The following is a 20,353-nucleotide window of genomic DNA, read 5'->3' on the forward strand; positions in this document are numbered from 1 at the left end:
GCATACCAGCGATGGCTGAAGCCTGCCTGGGGACTGGGACCTGTCAGCGTAGAGCGCCAAGTCCTCGTGAGGATAGAAAGGGGGAGCCGAGCCGAGACAGGACAAGCACCTTGCATTGATTCATATTAAGGATATAATATTCATAAGAGACATGGTAGACGCCTTACATACCCCCGCGGGGTGTTGCTTCGATTCCTCGCAGGGAACAAGAGTACTAATCCTAAGGAACGCTAATCGCCCGCACCGCCGCAAGGGACGCCATCATCAATAGTGTGCTGCCCAACGTCGACGCCAACCCCATCCAGATCAGTGGCGTCGGCGACTGGACGCAGCTGCCCCGCTCCGAGCACCGCGCGAGATTGCGGGCTCGTAGCTGTCGTCGCTCATCTCCAGAGTCGCGAGGAGCTCAGGGGAGCCACTGAATTCCCCAGCTCCTCCGCTGCTGCCTGAGGAGCTGCTGGAGGGTCGATGGGCAGGCCAGGTCCTCGCCAGTTTGTCGCCCCTACCGCTCTCCCTGGGACAGCACTCCAGCCGGCGTCCTTCAGCATCGAAGACCTTGAAGAACATCAGGGAGGCGCCATCGTATTCTAGATGAATTATGAGGGCACCTACCGTCCGGCAGACCCGGGCGATTTCTCCCCAGCCCCGGGTCATGAAGACCTTGCCCGGAGCGACGACCGCGACCACTGCTCCGGTCGCAAGGGTACTGCAGTCAGCATGCTGCAACCAGAGCTCCAGAGCCCCGCTCGGCGGCATCTCGAAGGCGAAGGAAGGAGGGAGGCGAATCCAAGAGCTCGAAGGCATGGCGGCGTGGAGCACGAGCTCGCGAAAGGAGCGCTTGGCATGGACTCTAGGAGGAACGACGCGCACCACCGTGACTCGCCGGCGTCGACGGCGGCACCGTCGATTTTGCCCGACGCCTTCTCCCCCAGGACCTATGACGCGGGCGTGCAAGGGTAGCGGAAACCCAGGCGGCGACCGCTCGTACCAGGGCCTCGGTGCCTCCTGTGGAGCACCCTCGTCTCGGTGGCTGAGGACCAGCCGCTTCTTCGGCCGAAGTGGGTCAGGACCCTCTCGGGGGGCCTTCCCCTTCTCTTCTGCAGAGAACCGGCGGATTGGTGCCATTGGTGTGAGGAGGAGCAAGAACAAGGAAGAAGAAGGAAAGGAGCAGCAGGAAGGGATGGACTGAAGAGGCTCGCCCAACCCCGTACTTATATCCAGAGGAGGCCAACCGTCAAGCACCACAATCACAGGTAATCATGATCAGTTTCTCTGCATGCAGGGACTTGTCAAGTCGTGTGGTCGCCGAGGCATCGTGGGGAAGCGCATACGCCCACGTCCAATCAGTCGCCACACGGCGCCCAAGGCCGCAGGCTGTTAGGGCTCGCGGTGCTTCGCGCTTGCCCCTTCGCTTCCCTGCTAGGCCAAGCCCGGGCGCGCCTTGGGCTCGGGGGCTACTGTCGGCGTTTTGGGAACGGGTGTCCCCAAACTTGCCTGCCTGCGGCCTGCGGCGTGGCTCACGTGGGGGCCCAGCTCGGCCCATCTTCATCAGCTCAAGCTCAAGACCCTCGCGAGGGGCCAAGCCTCGCGGGGCGAACGAACGGAAGCTTCCTCTGAGGCAACCTCATCAGGCAGGCTCGCGAGGAGGCGGAGAGATCAAGGCGGGGATACCTCGTGAGGAGCCCGTGACGCAAGCCATGACGATCGAGACCAGGTGGGCGCCGGCCTGCGCAGTGTCCTTGTTTCCCCTTTGGTGCAAAGGGGGCAAGCACAGGCCAAGGCATCAGGCAAAGGTTACCATTCCGGTGCAACGAGACCAAGACCAGCAGAGCGGCAGGACGGTGGTCACCGTGGAGCCCAAGACGGCATCATCACCAGAGCTTTTGGCAGCCGAAGACCAGCTTTGGTCAGGATAACTTGTACTATATGTTCCCCTTCAAAATGGCCATTTTTTGGCGCCCTTCCCACTCATTATTTGGGGAGAGGCCCAAGGCCTCTATAAGTAGAGCTAGCCACACAAAGTAGAAGGAGATAGAGAAATCTGATAGAACCCCAGCAAAGAGGGAGAGAGGCGACTGAACTCACCCTAGCAGTTCGTCGCACCAGCTCAAGAACACCTCTCGCGAGGTTGTTCTTCCCTTGTACTATTCATCATCAGCCCCTGAGGCAATCCACCACACCACACACTGGAGTAGGGTATTACACCACAATGGTGTCCCGAACCAGTATAAAACTCGTGTCCTTTGTGTTATTCGTTGTTTCCAACTTAGATCACGTGAGGAGATTGGACGTAGATCGGTAGGGGAGAGACTTCCGCGCGCACCCCAGTGTTCGAACCTCAAGGGTCTGCCGGAACCCGAAATCCTACAATGGCCGAATACATTACTTGGAGATCATTGAAGGGGGACCCACCTTGCAATGTCGAAGACAATATATGTGCCGAGCACCTCGCTATTGAATACTGGTTTGGGGGCTACTGAGGGAGTCCTGGACTAAGGGGTCCTCGGGTGTCCGGCCTGTTATCCATGGGCCGGAGTGAAGACATGAAGGCCGAAAGACTGCACCGAATCCGGATTGGACTCTACTTGGCGTGGAAGGCAAGCTTGGTGACCAAAGATTCCTTCTTATGTAACCGACTCCATGTAAACCCTAGATCCCCTCGATGTCTATATAAACCGAAGGGGATAGTCCGGAAAGGACACCACATATACTCATTATCATTCTAGGGTTTAGCCATTACGATCTCGTGGTAGATCAACTCTTGTAATACTCATATTCATTAAGATCAATCAAGCAGGAAATAGGGTATTACCTCCATAGAGAGGGCCCAAACATGGGTAAACATCGTGTCCCCCGTCTCCTATAACCATCGATCCTAGACGCACAGTTCAGGACCCCCTACCCGAGATCCGCCGGTTTTGACACCGACAGCGCCCCCTACCTGGCGCGCCAGAGATGTCTGTGGAAACGTCACCTATGGGGTCACTGGGATCCCTTCTACAGTTGGTGAGCGCGAGGTTGTGCAAAGAGCAGGTCTGATAGGAAGCACACGGATCGTTTACCCAGGTTTGGGCCGCGAAGATGTGTAATACACTAGTCCTGCTTTGGTGGATGTATTTGAGTGTTCTTGTGTTCTTGAGCTAGCTACGGGGTGCAACTTTGCCCAAAAGAGCCGAATCCCCCTCCCGGTCGCCTCGGGCCTCCTTTTATTGGAAAAAGGGGTTGCCACAGTGGCACACAGGAGGTGGAAAGGTCTATAGTGGATGAGTCTATCCTCTGGGACCGTCGGAAATACGCATTTAATGCGCTGCCGACGTGCCCTCCTTGCTTCATCGGGGATGCTAGGGAACCACGTCCCACTACCGCCGCCTCGCGTGGCCTCGACACGCGTCCGAGCTGATGAGGCATCGTTGTGCCATGTTGGTCGACTACTGGGCTGGTGCGGTGATGTAGCCTTCATGAAGGGTCACATGCCGCCACGCAGGTGCTTGCTAGATTGGCGTAGAGGCCGCCCGTCGCCACACAGGTGCATGCCCGGCTGGTTGAGCTAGCAGCTGGTTAGGGACGGCGGTGGAGTGGCTGGTGCAGGCCTGGCAGTGGCCCTGCTGATGCCCTCGGCAAGGGTCTTGCCGGGGGCCCGGCAAGGGTACTGATACGTCTCCAACGTATCTAGAATTTTTGATTGTTCCATGCTATATTATATTCTGTTTTGGACATTACTGGGTTTTATCATACACTTTTATATTATTATTGGGACTAACCTATTAACCGGAGGCCCAGCCCAGAATTGTTGTTTTTTGCCTATTTCAGAGTTTCACAGAAAAAGAATATCAAACGGAGTCCAAACGGAATGAAACCTTCAGGAACGTGATTTTCGGAACAAACGTGATCCAGAGGACTTGGACCCTACATCAAGACATCAACCAGGAGGCCACGAGGTAGGGGCGCGCCTACCCCCCCCCCCCCCCCAGGCGCGCCCTCCACCCTCATGGCCCCATGTTGCTCCACCGACGTACTCCTTCCTCCTATATATACCTATGTACCCCCAAACTACCAGATACGGAGCCAAAACCCTAATTCCACCGCCGTAACTTTCTGTATCCATGAGATCCCATCTTGGGGCCTGTTCCGGAGCTCCGCCGGAGGGGGCATCGATCACGGAGGGCTTCTACATCAACACCATAGCCTCTCCGATGAAGTGTGAGTAGTTTACCTCAGACCTACAGGTCCATAGTTATTAGCTAGATGGCTTCTTCTCTCTTTTTGGATCTCAATACAAAGTTCTCCCCCTCTGTTGTGGAGATCTATTCGATGTAATCTTCTTTTGCGGTGTGTTTGTTGAGGCCGATGAATTGTGGGTTTATGATCAAGTTTATCTATGAAAAATATTTTAATCTTCTCTGAATTCTTTTATGTATGATTGGTTATATTTGCAAGTCTCTTCGAATTATCAGTTTGGTTTGGCCTACTAGATTGATCTTTCTTGCAATGGGAGAAGTGCTTAGCTTTGGGTTCAATCTTGCGGTGTCCTTTCCCAGTAACAGTAGGGGAAGCAAGGAACGTATTGTATTGTTGCCATCGAGGATAACAAGATGGGGTTTATTTCATATTGCATGAGTTTATCCCTCTACATCATGTCATCTTGCTTAAAGCGTTACTCTGTTCTCTTGAACTTAAATGCATGCTGGATAGCGGTCGATGTGTGGAGTAATAATAGTAGATGCAGGCAGGAGTCGGTCTACTTGTCTCGGACGTGATGCCTATATACATGATCATACCTAGATATTCTCATAACTATGCTCAATTCTGTCAATTGCTCAATAGTAATTTGTTTACCCACCGTGAATACTTATGCTTTTGAGAGAAGCCACTAGTGAAACCTATGGGCCCCGGGTCTATTTTCCATCATATTAATCTTCCAATACTTAGTTATTTCCTTTGCCATTTATTTTACTTTGCATCTTTATCATAAAAACTCCAAAAATATTATCTTATCATATCTATCAAATCTCACTCTCGTAAGTGACCGTGTAGGGATTGACAACCCCTTATCGTGTTGGTTGCGAGGATTTATTTGTTTGTGTAGGTGTGAGGGACTCGTGCGTGGCCTCCTACTGGATTGATACCTTGGTTCTAAAAAACTGAGGGAAATACTTACGGTACTTTGTTGCATCACCCTTTCCTCTTCAAGGGAAAACCAACGCAAGTGCTGAAGAGGTAGCAGTTACTGCCGTGGTGTTGTAGTCGTCCCCGACAAGGTTCTTGCCGGGGGCCTTGTGGATTTCCTCGGCTAGGATTCCGCCGAGGGTCGCCGTCTTCTGGTCCTCATCTGATCTCATGTGTTTATGATCTTGACGAAGATTTGCATGCCACCACAGAGGCACCTCCCAAGCCTTGGTTCCAACGCAGTTGGTTAGGTTGGAGCCGGTGGGCTCAAGGGTGGCTCACTCCGCTGGCATCGGGCAAGTTGCCCTGGAAAGGCTCTTGCCGGGGCTGCGGAGGCTGCCTCGGCAAGGATCTTGCTGAGGGTGTCCACCTCGCCCTCTTGCTCTCCTGCGCTTCTGGTCTTGGTGTTGCCTTGGTTGCCTCGTGTTTTGGCTTCCCTCTGGCTTCCCCCCTCTGCCCTGCTAAGTGTGGCTGTGGCGCGCGGCTGTGACTGCCCGTGCACAAGTAAAGGGGTCAAAAGAAGAGCCCCTACTTTTGTACACCGACAATAATATACAAATTGCTCAAGCAGTCCTAATTTTTCAGAATTATTGGAGTTATAGAAGTATTCGAAATATCTAGATTGCTACAGACTATTCTGTTTTTGACAGATTCTGTTTTTCTTTGTGTTATGTGCTTGTTTTGATGATTCTATGGTTTTCTTTGAATAGTTTTGCCGTAGAAAAGTTGGAATACAGTATATATAATGCAAGAATAAAATATGAATGGGTTTACAACAATACTTATAGTTGTGATTTGTTTTCTTATACTAACGGATCTCACGAAGGTTTGGTTGAGTTTTGTGTGATTGAAGTTTTCAAGTTTTGGGTGATGTTATGATGGATGAAGGAATAAGGAGTAAGAAGAGCCTAAGCTTGGGGATGCCCATGGAATCCCAAGCTATTATCCAAAGAGAAACAAGCAACTAAGCTTGGGGATGCCCGAGTGGCATGCCCTCTTTCTTCTAACGACCATCGGTATTTTACTCGGAACTATATTTTTATTCATCATATACTATGAGTTTTTCTTGGAGCGTCTTGTATGATATGAGTCTTTGCTTTTTTTGATTTTTGTTTTAAGTCTTGAATCCTTGCTAGACACACCTATTTTAGAGAGCCAAAATTATGCCATGACTTGTTAGAATTCCTCTCTATGCTTCACTTAAATCTTTATGAGCTATGGAATTGCTCTAGTGCTTCACTTATATCCTTTTTAGCACAGTGTGCTTTGTTATTTTTGAAGAAATGCTCTCATGCTTCACTTAGATTTATTTGAGAGTTAGTAATTTTTTTAAGAAATTCTCTCTTGCTTCACTTAAATTAATTTGAGAGAAAGAAATGTTATGCTCATGATCTTCACTTATATTTGTTTGAGCTTATCAAAAGCAACACATTAAAATTAGTTCCAAAGTGATAGATATCTAAGGAGGATATAACAAAAACTTTAATGAAGATCATTGGACAAAATAAACTTGATTCTTTGTAATAGTTTTGAGATATGATGATGTGATATGTGAGTCATGTTGATGAGTAATTATTCTTTTGTAAGAATATTGGTGTTAAGGTTTGTGATTCCCTATGAAAGCATGAAAGTCAATAGTTATGCAATGAAATTACATCCTACCTGTGGTGCATTATTCAGTGTTAATTATGCTCAATGCTCGCTTATGAGATTTTTCGTTTTTGGTCGGTCGCTTCTCAATCTTTTGCTAGCCTTCATTTTGCACTAAGTATGATCACTACGTGTGCATCCAAAATCCTTTAAACCAGTTTTGCCACATGAGTCCACCATACCTACCTATATGCGGTATTCTTTTGCCGTTCTAAACAAATTTGTATGTGCCATCTCTAATTTCCAAAATAAATTTCTCTTTTATGTGCTCGTACCGCTCATGAAACGGTAGGGGGTGGCTAATATATTTCCATGCTAGATATGTTATTCTCACGATGAGTGTTTATTCACTTGTCATTACACGAGAGTAAGGCAAAGGTATTAGGGATGCCAGTCTCGAAATGAAAAATTAATTTACTTTATGTTGTCAAATAATAAATTCCTTGGAAAGTGTCGGTACGGAAGGCACTGATGCGGCTAGAAGCTACGTCGGTATTTCCCCAAAGAGGAAGGGATGATGCAGCATAGTGAGGGCAAGTATTTCCCTTAGTGATGAGACCAAGCAATAATACGTAAACGGCACCTGCACACAAATAACAGATACTCGCAACCAGAAGTATTAAAGGGGTTGTTAATCCCTTTGGGATAACGGCACCAGAAATTGGCAAACGGATGTGAATAAATTGTAGTAGATTGATAGATCGAATGCCAAATAAAATAAATAAGAATAAATTGCAACAAGGTATTTTTGTATTTTTGGTTTAATAGATCTGAAAATAAAAGGCAAATAAGATAGATCGCAAAGGCAAATAATATGAGAAAGAGACCCAGGGGCCGTAGGTTTCACTAGTGGCTTCTCTCGAGAAAAAAATAGCAAACGGTGGGTAAACAAATTACTGTTGGGAAATTGATAGAACTTCAAATACTCTTGACGATATCCAGACAATGAACATTATATAGGCATCACGTCCAAAATTAGTAGACCAACTCCTACCTGCATCTACTACTATTACTCCACACATCGACCGCTATCCAGCATGCATCTAGTGTATTGAGTTCATGGAGAAACAGAGTAATGCAATTAGAACGATGACATATGTGTCGGTTCCCCTTCTGTCACTGGGATCAAGCACCGTAAGATCGTACACACTACAAAACACCTCTTCCCATTGCAAGATAAATAGATCAAGTTGGCCAAACAAAACCCAAATATCATAGAAGAAATACGAGGCTATAAGCAATCATGCATATAAGAGATCAAAGAAACTCAAATAACTTTCATGGATAAAAAGAGATAGATCTAGTCATAAACTCAAATTCATCCGATCCCAACAAACACACCGCAAAAAGAGTTACATCATATGGATCTCCAAGAGACCGTTGTATTGAGAATCAAACGAGAGAGAGTATGCCATCTAGCTACTAACTATGGACCTGAAGGTCTACAAAGGACTACTCATGCATCATCGGAGAGGCACCAATGGAAGTGGTAAACCCCTCTGTGATGGTGTCTAGATTGGATCTAGTGGTTCTGGACTCTGCGGCAGCTAGGATTGATTTTCGTCGAGTCCACTAGGGTTTCTGGAATATTGGGGTATTTATAGAGTAAAGAGGCGGTCCGGGGGAACCCGAGCTGGGCACAACCCACCAGGGCGCGCCTGGGCCTCCAGGCGCGCCCTGGTGGGTTGTGCTCCCCTCGGAGCAGCCCCCAGGTGCTTCTTCGTCCCATTGGATGTCTTTTGGTCCAAAAATAATCCACAAAAAGTTATGCTGCCTTTGGACTCCATTTGGTATTGATTTTCTACTATGTAAAAAAGATGCAAAAAATAGCACTTGGCACTATGTCAATAGGATAGTTCCAAAAAATGGTATAAAGTGACTATAAAATGATTATAAAATATCCAAGAATGATAATATAACAACATGGAACAATCAAAAATTATAGATACGTTGGAGACGTATCAACATCCCCAAGCTTAATTCCTGCTCGTCCTCGAGTAGGTAAATGATAAAAACAGAATTGTTGATGTGGAATGCTGCCTAACATGGCATCTCATATTCTTTTCTTTATAGCATGGTCATTTGGACTTTTATATTGTTCAAAGCAATAGTCTAGTTTTGACATGATAACTTAAATACTCAAGCATATCAACAAGCAACCATGTCTTTCAAAATATCAATGCTAAAATAAGTTATCCCTAGCCCATCATGCTCAATCATTGATCCATTCATGAAACACACTCGCATATTAACTACACCCAATGCTCAAGTATGATCATAGTGCCCCTAGTTGGTGCTTTATAAGAGAAGATGGAGACTCAAATTCAAAATAAAAAATGCATAAAGTAAAAGAAAGGCCCTTCGCAGAGGGAAGTAGGGATTTGTAGAGGTGCCAGAGCTCAAAGCGGAAATTGAGAGATAAAAACATTTTGAGAGCATACTTTTCCCACCAAAGAAAATGACTTAGAGTTCCCAACACTTTCCATGCTAGATATATCATAGGCGGTTCCCAAACAGAAATTAAAGTTTATTCCTTTTCCCACCATACTTTCATTTTCCATGGCTAACCGTATCCACTGGTGCCTTCCATACCAACACTTTCCAAGGAATTTATCATTTGACAACATAAAGTAAATTCATTTTCATTTCAGGACTGGGCATCCCTAATAGCTTTGCCTTACTCTCGTGCAATGACAAGTGAATAAACACTCATCGTGAGAATAACACATCTAGCTTGGAAAATATTAGCCACCCCTCACTGCCTTGCGAGCGGTACGAGCACACAAAAGAGAAATTTATTTTGAAAATTAGAGATGGCACATACAAATTTGCTTAGAACGGCAAAAGAATACCACATATAGGTAGGTATAGTGGACTCATGTGGCAAAACTGGTTTAAAGGTGGATGCATAAGTACTGATCATACTTAGTGCAAAATGAAGGCTAGAAAAAGATGCAGACTAAGGCATAGCCTAGTGGTGGGAAGGGGTTGATGCCTTCCCACCCACCCAGGTTCAAGTCATGGTACTTGCAATTTGGGTTTGTTGCACCAATTATACTGTAGGGGCTTCCTTTACAGTCTTTCTCTCAAAAAAGGCTAGCAAAAGATTGAGAAGTGACCAACCAAGAAATGAATAATCTCATAAGCGAGCATTAAGCATAATTAACACCGAATAATGCACCACAAGTAGGATATAATTTCATTGCATAACTATTGACTTTCGTGCTTGCACAGGGAATCACAAACCTTAACACCAATATTCTTACTAAAGCATAATTACTCATCAACATGACTCACATATCACATCATCATATCTGAAAACTATTACTAAGAATCAAGTTTATTTTGCCCAATGATCTTCATCAAAGTTTTTATTATATCCTTCTTGGATATCTATCACTTTGGAACTAATTTTCATGTGTTGCTTTTGATAAGCTCATACAAATATAAGTGAAGATCATGAGCATAAATTTTCTTTCTCTCAACATAATTTAAGTGAAGCAAGAGAGAATTTCTTCAAAATTTTGCTAACTCTCAAATAAATCTGAGTGAAGCAAGAGCGCATTTATTCAAAAATACTAAAGCACACCATGCTCAAAAAGATATAAGTGAAGCACTAGAGCAAATCCATAGCTCACAAAAAAATTTAAGTGAAGCATAGAGAGCAATTCTAACAAGTCATGACATAATTTTGGCTCTCTCAAATAGGTATGTCCAGCAAGGAATCAAGACTTAAAACACAAAATAAAATAAGCAAAGACTCATATCATACAAGACACTCTAGCAAAACACATAGATGTGACGAATAAAAATATAGCTTTGAGTAAAATACCGATGCTCGTTAGCAGAAAGAGGGGATGCCACTCGGGGGATCCCCAAGCTTAGTTGCTTGCTCTCTTTGGATAATAGCATGGTATTCCAGGGCATCCCCAAGCTTAGGCTCTTCTTATTCCTTATTCCTTCATCCATCGTAAGATAACCCAAAACTTGAAAACTTCAATCACACAAAACTCAACAAAACCTTTGTGAGATCTGTTAGTATAAGAAAACAAATCACTACTATAAGTAGTGTAGCAAACCAATTCATATTTTATGATTGCATTATATATAATGTATTCCAACTTTTCTATGGAAAAAACTCATCAAAGAAAATCATAGAATCATCAAAACAAGCACACAACGCAAAGAAAACAGAATCTATCAAAAACAGAACAGTGTGTAGGAATCTGTATATTTCGAATACTTCTGTAACTCCAAAAATCTTGAGAAATTAGGAAAACCTGAGCAATTTTTATATTAATCTTCTGCAAAAGAATTGGTATTTTATCTCTTTGGTTAAAAATGATAATTATTTTCGTGAGCGCAAAAGTTTCTATTTTTCAGCAAGATTAAACAACTATCACCCAAGGAGATCCTAAAGGCATTACTTGGCACAAACACAAATTAAAACATAAAAACACAATCATAACAGTAGCATAATTGTGCTAACACTCAAGAACAGAAAGGAAAAAGCAAAAATAAATTTTATTCATTGAGTTGCCTCCCAACAAGCGCTATAGTTTTACGCCTATAGCTAGGCATAAAGCAATGATCTAAGTTTTGTCATCTTTGGTTCGAGATCCATAAGATGCCCTCATGATTGATTCATATGGTGGACTAATTCTTGTTCTAGGGAAGTTTTCTATACCCTTCCTCAATGGAAATTGGAACCTAATATTGCCTTCTTTCATATCAATCATGACACCGATAGTGCGTAAAACGGTCTACCAAGAATAATTGGACAAGACGGATTGCAATCAATATCAAGAACAATAAAATCTATGGGCACATAATTCCCTATTTGAAAGAATAAGAACATCATTAATTCTTCCAATAGGCTTTTTAATAGTAGAATCCGCTAAGTGTAAATTGAAAGAACACTCTTCAATATCGGTGAGACCAAGCACATCACATAAAGATTTCGGAATTGTAGAAACACTAGCACCCAAGTGACACAAATAAAAACACTCATAATTTTTAATCTTGACCTTGATAGTAGATTCCCATTCATCATGCAATTTTCTAGGAATTGAAACTTCTAATTCCAACTTTTCTTCTAAAGCTTTCATCATAGCATCAACAATATGTTTAGTAAAAGCTTTATTTTGTTCATAAGCATGGGGTGAATTTATCAAGGATTGCAACAAAGAAATACAATCAATCAAAGATCAACTATCATAATTCAAGTCTTTGTAATCCAAATGAGTGGGTGCATCACTAGTTAAAGTTTTGACATCTTTAAACCCACTTTTATCAATTTCTCAACAAGATTTTCACCCTCTGAAATATCGGGACGCCTTCTAACTAAAGTTGACTCTTATCCAGTCCCCTTTTCATCAATCTTAACTTTACTAAACAACGAATCAATAGAAGAAACAACAATCATTTTAAGATCTTCATCACTTTTACGAAAGTAATCACTAGAAAACGTTTTTTCGAAAATATCTCTTCTAGCTCTAAGCATAGCGGTTCTTTTCTTACTTTCATCCATAGAAACATAAAGAGCTTTAATTGATTCCTCAACTTTAGGCACAAAAAATTTCATCTTGAGATTTTCCACATCATGAGAAATTCTATCAACACTTCTAGAAAATCATCAATCTTATTCAACTTTTCTTCTATGGTGGTGTTGAAAACTTTTTGTGTGTTGATAAATTCTTTAATATTATTCTCAAGATCAGAGGTGTTCCTATTAGTATAAGAAGGACTTCCATAGGAATTACCATAATTATTAGAGGAATTACTAGGAAAATGCCTAGGATTAAAATTACCTCTATAAGCATTATTGTTGAAATTATCTCAAGAGATAAAATTCGCATCTATGGCATCACTATTTTGCTCAATCAAAGTAGACAAAGGCATATCATTGAAATCAATAGGAGCACTTTTACTAGCAACCAATTTCATAAGAGCATCAACTTTTTCACTCAAAGAATAAATTTCTGTTGGAAATATGCCCTAGAGGCAATAATAAATTAGTTATTATATTATATTTCATTATTCATGATAATCGTTTATTATCCATGCTAGAATTGTATTGATAGGAAACTCAGATACATGTGTGGATACATAGACAACACCATGTCCCTAGTAAGCCTCTAGTTGACTAGCTCGTTGATCAATGGATGGTTATGGTTTCCTGACCATGGACATTGGATGTCGTTGATAACGGGATCACATCATTAGGAGAATGATGTGATGGACAAGACCCAATCCTAAGCCCAGCACAAGATCGTGTAGTTCGTATGCTAAAGCTTTTCTAATGTCAAGTATCATTTCCTTAGACCATGAGATTGTGCAACTCCCGGATACCGTGGGAGTGCTTTGGGTGTGTCAAACGTCACAACGTAACTGGGTGGCTATAAAGGTGCACTATAGGTATCTCCAAAAGTGTTTGTTGGGTTGGCACGAATCGAGACTGGGATTTGTCACTCCGTGTAACGGGGAGGTATCTTTGGGCCCACTCGGTAGGACATCATCATAATGTGCACAATGTGACCAAGGAGTTGATCACGGGATGATGTGTTATGGAACGAGTAAAGAGACTTGCCGGTAACAAGATTGAACAAGGTATCGGGATACCGACGATCGAATCTCGGGCAAGTATCGTACCGATAGACAAAGGGAATTGTATACGGGATTGATTGAATCCTTGACATCGTGGTTGATCCGATGAGATCATCGTGGAGCATGTGGGAGCCAATATGGGTATCTAGATCCCACTGTTGGTTATTGACCAGAGAGTTGTCTCAGCCATGTCTGCATGACTCCCGAGCCCGTAGGGTCTACGCACTTAAGGTTCGATGACGCTAGGGTTATAGTGAAAGTATGTACGCGGTTACCGAATGTTGTTCGGAGTCCCGGATGAGATCCCGGACGTCACGAGGAGTTCCGGAATGGTCCGGAGGTAAAGATTGATATATATAGGAAGTATATTTTTGGCCACCGGAAGTGTTCCGGGCATCACCGGTAGTGTACTGGGACCACCAGAGGGGTCCGGGGGTCCACCAGGAGGGGCCACGGGCCCCGGAGGCCTACATGGGCCAATAGTGGGAAGCGACCAGCCCCTAGGTGGGCTGGGGCACCTCCCACCAAGGCCCAAGGCACCTCCTAGAGGGGAAGGGGGCAAACCCTAGGGCAGATGGGCCCTAAGGCCCACCCCAGGTGCGCCTCCCCCTCTCCCCCTTGGCCGCGACCCTAGACGGGTTTTGGGGCTGCCGCCACCCCTAGGGATGGAACCCTAGATGGGGGTGTAGCCCCTCCCCTTCCCCTATATATACTTGAGGTATTGGGGGCTGCAAGACAGACGAGATCATCTCCCTCTTGGCGCAGCCCTACCTCTCTCCCTCCTCGTCTCTCGTAGTGCTTGGCGAAGCCCTGCTGGAGTCCCGCGCTCCTCCACCACCACCACGCCGTCGTGCTGCTGCTGGACGGAGTCTTCCCAAACCTCTCCTTCTCCCCTTGCTAGATCAAGGCGTGGGAGACGTCATCGGGCTGCATGTGTGTTGAACGCGGAGGCGCCGTGGTTCGGCGCTTAGATCGGAATCAACCGTGATCTGAATCGCTACGAGTACGACTCCTTCATCTGCGTTCTTGCAACGCTTCCGCTTAGCGATCTACAAGGGTATGTAGATGCACTCCCCTTCCCCTCGTTGCTAGATTACTCCATAGATTGATCTTGGTGATGCGTAGAAAATTTTAAATTCCTACTACGATCCCCAACAATTTCTTCAACCGAATTAACTTTTTTACTAGTAGGAGCCCTTTCGGTATGCCATTGTGAATAATTTGCCATAATATTATCAAGAAATTTGGTGGCTTCACCCGAAGTAATTTCCATGAAATTACCACCCACGACGGAGTATAAAAGATTACGAGAAACAAAATTCAACCCTGCATAAAATTTTTGTATGATCATCCAAAGATTTAACCCATGAGTTGGGCAATTCCTTAGCATGATTTTCATCCTTTCCCAAGATTGTGCAACATGCTCATGTTCAAGTTGCTTGAAATTCATGACTTGGGTTCTAAGGGAAATAATTTTTGCGGGCGGAAAATACTTCATGATAAAAGTGTCTTTGCACTTATTCCAAGAATCAATACTATTACGAGGCAAAGAAGAAAACCAAATTTCACGCAAAGAAAACGGAAATAATTTCATCTTCACAATATCATTGTCCACATCTTTTTTCTTGCATATCGCATAATTCCACGAAGGTATTAAGATGGGGTGCGACATCCTCATTAGGAGTACCGGAAAATTGATCTTTCATAACAAGATTCAGCAAAGCAGTATTAATATCACAAGAGTGCCAATAAAATCATTATTGTTGGTATTTGAGAAATCACACAACTTGGTGTTCTCTTGAGCCATGATGACTACGCAACAAGATTGCACTCAAAAAAGATCTGGCAAGAGAACGGCGAACGAAAAAGAGGGAGAATAAAACGGATTTTTTTGTGAAGTGGGGGAGAGGCAAATGGCAAATAACGTAAATTGCGATGAGATGAGATTTGTGATTAGGAACCTGGTATATGTAGATGATCCTCCCCAGCAACGGCGCCAGAAATTCCTTTTGATGAGGCTTGAAGCTACGTCAGTATTTCCCCAAAGAGGAAGGGATGATGCAACACAGCGACGGTAGGTATTTCCCTCAGTGACGAGACCAAGGTTATTAAACCAGTGGGAGAACCAAGAAACAATATGTAAACGGCACATGCACAAAAATAAAAATACACGCAACCCGACATATTAAAGGGGTTGTCAATCCCTCTCGGGTAACGGCGCCAGAAATTGGTAAACAGACGTGAATAAATTGTAGTAGATTGATAGATCGAACGCCAAATAAAATAAATAAGAATAAATTACAGCAAGGTATTTTTGTATTTTTGGTTTAATAGATCTGAAAATAAAAGGCAAATAAAATAGATCGCAAAGGCAAATTATATGAGAAAGAGACCCGAGGGCCATAGGTTTCACTAGCTGCTTCTCTCGAGAAAAAAATAGCAAACGGTGGGTAAACAAATTACTATTGGGCAATTGATAGAACTTCAAATATTCATGATGATATCTAGGCAATGATCATTATATAGGCATCATGTCCAAGATTAGTAGACCGACTCCTGCCTGCATTTACTACTATTACTCCACACATCGACCGCTATCCAGCATGCATCTAGTGTATTAAGTTAATGGAGAAACGGAGTAATGCAATAAGAATGATGACATGATGAGGACAAGATCTATTTATGTAGAAATAGATCCCATGTTTTATCCTTAGTAGCAACGATACATACGTGTCGGTTCCCCTTCTGTCACTGGGATCAAGCACCGTAAGATCGAACCCACTACAAAGCACCTCTTCCCGTTGCAAGATAAATAAATCAAGTTGGCCAAACAAAACCCAAATATCGGAGAAGAAATACGAGGCTATAAGCAATCATGCATATAAGAGATCAAAGAAACTCAAATAACTTTCATGGATAAAACGAGGTAGATCTCATCATAAACTTAAAGTTCATCAGATCCCAACAAACACACCGCAAAAAGAGTTGCATCATATGGATATCCAAGTGACCATTGTATTTAGAATCTAACGAGAGAGAGGAAGCCATCTAGCTACTAACTATGGACCCGAAGGTCTACAAAGAACTACTCACGCATCATCGGAGAGGCACCAATGGAAGTGATGAACCCCTCCGTGATGGTTTCTAGATTGGATATGGTGGTTCTGGACTCTGCGGCGGCTGGAATTGATTTTCGTCGACTCCCCTAGGGTTTCTGGAATATTGGGGTATTTATAGAGTAAAGAGGCGGTCCGAGGGGCACACGAGGTGGGCACAACCCACCCGGGCGCGCCTGGGCCTCCAAGCGCACCCTGGTGGGTTGTGCTCCCCTCGGAGCAGCCCCTAGGTGCTTCTTCAGCCCATTGGATGTCTTCTAGTTCCAAAAAAATCCATAAAAAGTTTCACTGCCTTTGGACTCCATTTGGTATTGATTTTCTGCAATGTAAAAAAATGCAAAAAACAGCAACTAGCACTTGGCACTATGTCAATAGGTTAGTGCCAAAATGATATAAAATGATTATAAAACATCCAAGAATGGAAATATAACAACATGGAACAATAAAAAATTATAGATACGTTGGAGACATATCAAGCACCCGTGGATACGGCTAGCCAGGGAAAGTGGAAGTCTGGTTGAAGAAGGAATAAACTTTAATTTCTGTTTGGGAACTGTTGGGGAACGTAGCATGCAATTTCAAACAATTTCCTATGATCACGCAAGATCTATCTAGGAGATGCATAGCAACGAGGCGGCGAGAGTGTGTCCACGTACCCTTGTAGACCGAAAGCGGAAGCGTTATGTTAACGCGGTCGATGTAGTGGAACGTCTTCACGATCCAACCGATCCAAGTACCGAACGTACGGCACCTCCATGTTCAGCACACGTTCAGCATGATGATGTCCCTCGAGATTTTGATCCAGTAGAGGGTCGAGGGAGAGTTTCGTCAGCACAACGGCATGGTGACGGTGTTGATGATGTGATCCATGCAGGGCTTTGCCTAAGCACTACGACAATATGACCGAGGTGGTAAACTGTGTCGGGGGGCACCGCGCACGGCTAAGGAACAATTGATGTGCCTTTGGGGTGCCCCCACCCCTGTATATAAAGGAGGAGAGGGAGGAGGCCTGCGGCCATGAGGGGCGCACCAAGGGGGAGTCCAAGTAGGATTCCCAATCCTAGTTGGACTCCCTTTCCTATTCCAATAGGGGGGAAGAGGGAAGGAGAGGGAGAGGGAGAGGAAAGAGGGGGCCGCGCCCCCTCCCCCTAGTCCAATTCAGACTCCCTTTAGGGGGGCACCACCTGCGGGCTGCCCTCTCCTACTCCCTTATGGCCCATTAAGGCCCGTAACTTCCCAGGGGGTTTCGGTAACCCCTCGATTCCCCGATAACTATCCGAAACGTCCCAAAATCTTTCCGGTGTCCGAATACCTTCATCCAACATATCATTCTTTACCTCTCGACCATTTAGAGACTCCTCGTCATGTCTGTGATCTCATTCGGGACTTCGAACAAACTTCGGTCATCTAAACACATAACTCATAATACAAATTGTCATCGAACGTTAAGCGTGCGGACCCTACGGGTTCGAGAACTATGTATACATGACCGAGACACATCTCCGGTCAATAACTTGTTATGCGGTTTGACCGATAAAGATCTTATGATCATCTAGGTTCTTCTATTGGTTATTGACCGAAGATGTGTCTCGGTCATGTCTACATAGTTCTCGAATCCGTAGGGTCCGCACGCATAACGTTCGATGACGATTTGTATTACGAGTTTCATGTTTTGATGAACCGAAGTTTGTTTGGAGTCCCGGATGAGACCACAGACATGATGAGGAGTCTCGAAATGGTCGAGACATAAAGATTCATATATTGGAAGGCTACATTCGGACACCGAAATGTTCCGGGTCATTTCGGATAAGTTTCAGAGTACGGGGGGTTACCGAAACCCCCCTGGAGGTTAATGGGCCACCATGGGCCTTAGTAGAGAAGAGATAGGGCCAGCCAGAGGTGCCGCGCGGCCCCTGAGGGAGTCTTGGATTAGGGGGTGTCCGGATAGCCAGACTATACCTTCGGCCGGACTCCTGGACTATGAAGATACAAGATTGAAGACTTCGTCCCGTGTTTGGAAGGGACTTTCCTTGGCGTGGAAGGCAAGCTTGGCGATACGGATATGTAGATCTCCTACCAGTGTAACCGACTCTGTGTAACCCTAGCCCTTTCCGGTGTCTATATAAACCGGAGAGTTTTAGTCCATAGGATGAACAACAATCATACCATAGGCTACCTTCTAGGGTTTAGCCTCCTTGATCTCGTGGTAGATCTACTCTTGTACTACCCATATCATCAATATTTATCAAGCAGGACGTAGGGTTTTAACTCCATCAAGAGGGCCCGAACCTGGGTAAAACATTGTGTCCCCTGCCTCCTGTTACCATCCGCCTAGACGCACAGTTCGGGACCCCCTACCGGAGATCCGCCGGTTTTGACACCGACATTGGTGCTTTCATTGCGAGTTCCTCTGTGTCGTCACTTTTAGGCCCGATGGCTCCTCTGATCATCAACGACGATGCGATCCAGGGTGAGACTTTTCTCCCCAGACAGATCTTCGTATTTGGCGGCTTTGCACTGCGGGCCAATTCGCTTGGCCATCTGGAGCAGATCGAAAGCTACGCCCCTGGCCATCAGGTCAGATTTGGAAGTTTGAACTACACGGCCGACCTCTGAGGAGACTTGATCTTCGAAGGGTTTGAGCCGCAGCCGAGCGCGCCGCACTGTCACGATGGGCATGATCTAGCTCTGCCGCTGAACAGTGCCCTAGAGGCCGCACCCGCATCAGCTCCGACCCTTAATTTGGAGCCAACTGCGCCAATCGAGGATGGGTGGTTGGACACCGCCTCGGGGGCTGCAATCTCTATGGTGATCGAGCCGAACACCGGCCCTATTCTCTGCGAAGCCCGTGACTCCAAGGATCTGGACTCCTCTCCAGACTCCGAGCCCTCCGCGCCCCTACCGATCGAACCCGATTGGGTGCCGATCATGAAGTTCACCGCCGCGGACATCTTTCAGCACTCGCCCTTCGGCGATATTCTGAATTCACTAAAGTCTCTCTCTTTATCAGGAGAGCCCTGGCCGGACTATGGTCAGTGAGGTTGGGATGCGGATGATGAAGAAATTCAAAGCCCACCCACCACCCACTTTGTAGCCACTGTCGATGAGTTAACCGACATGCTCGACTTTGACTCCGAAGACATCGACGGTATGGACGCCGATGCAGGAGACGATCAAGAACCAGCGCCCATAGGGCACTGGAAAGCCACCTCGTTGTATGATATATACATGGTGGACACCCCAAAAGAAGGCAATGGCGATGGAACAGCGGAGGATGACCCCTCCAAGAAGCAGCCTAAGCGCCGGCGTTAGCGGCGCCGCTATAAATCCCGCCAAAGCAAAAACGGTGATTCCGGCATGGGAGATAATAACACCCCGGACAGTGCCGAAGACAACCACCTCCAGCAACATTCAGCACAGGAGGATGGAGAAGCCAGCCCTCATGAGAGAGCGGCGGACAGAGAGGTCAAGGACGATAATTATATGCCTCCCTCCAAAGACGAGGCAAGCCTCGACGACGACGAATTCGTCATGCCGGAGGATCCCGTCGAACAAGAGCATTTCATACGCAGGCTTATGGCCACGGCGAGCAGCCTCAAGAAAAAACAGCAACAGCTTAGAGCTGATCAAGATTTGCTAGCCAATAGATGGACTGAAGTCCTTGTGGCCGAAGAGTATGAACTCGAACGCCCCTCCAAGAGCTACCAAAAGCGAAGGTTGCTACCCCGACTAGAGGAGGAAGCACCTAAACCTACATCACCAGCCCATGATGCGGCCGATCGGCCACCCCGTGGCCGCGACAAAGAAGCCTCTCG

Source organism: Triticum urartu, chromosome 7A (genome assembly GCF_056163025.1).
Source record: "Triticum urartu cultivar PI428250 chromosome 7A, HENAU_Tu73, whole genome shotgun sequence".
NCBI lineage: Eukaryota > Viridiplantae > Streptophyta > Magnoliopsida > Poales > Poaceae > Triticum > Triticum urartu.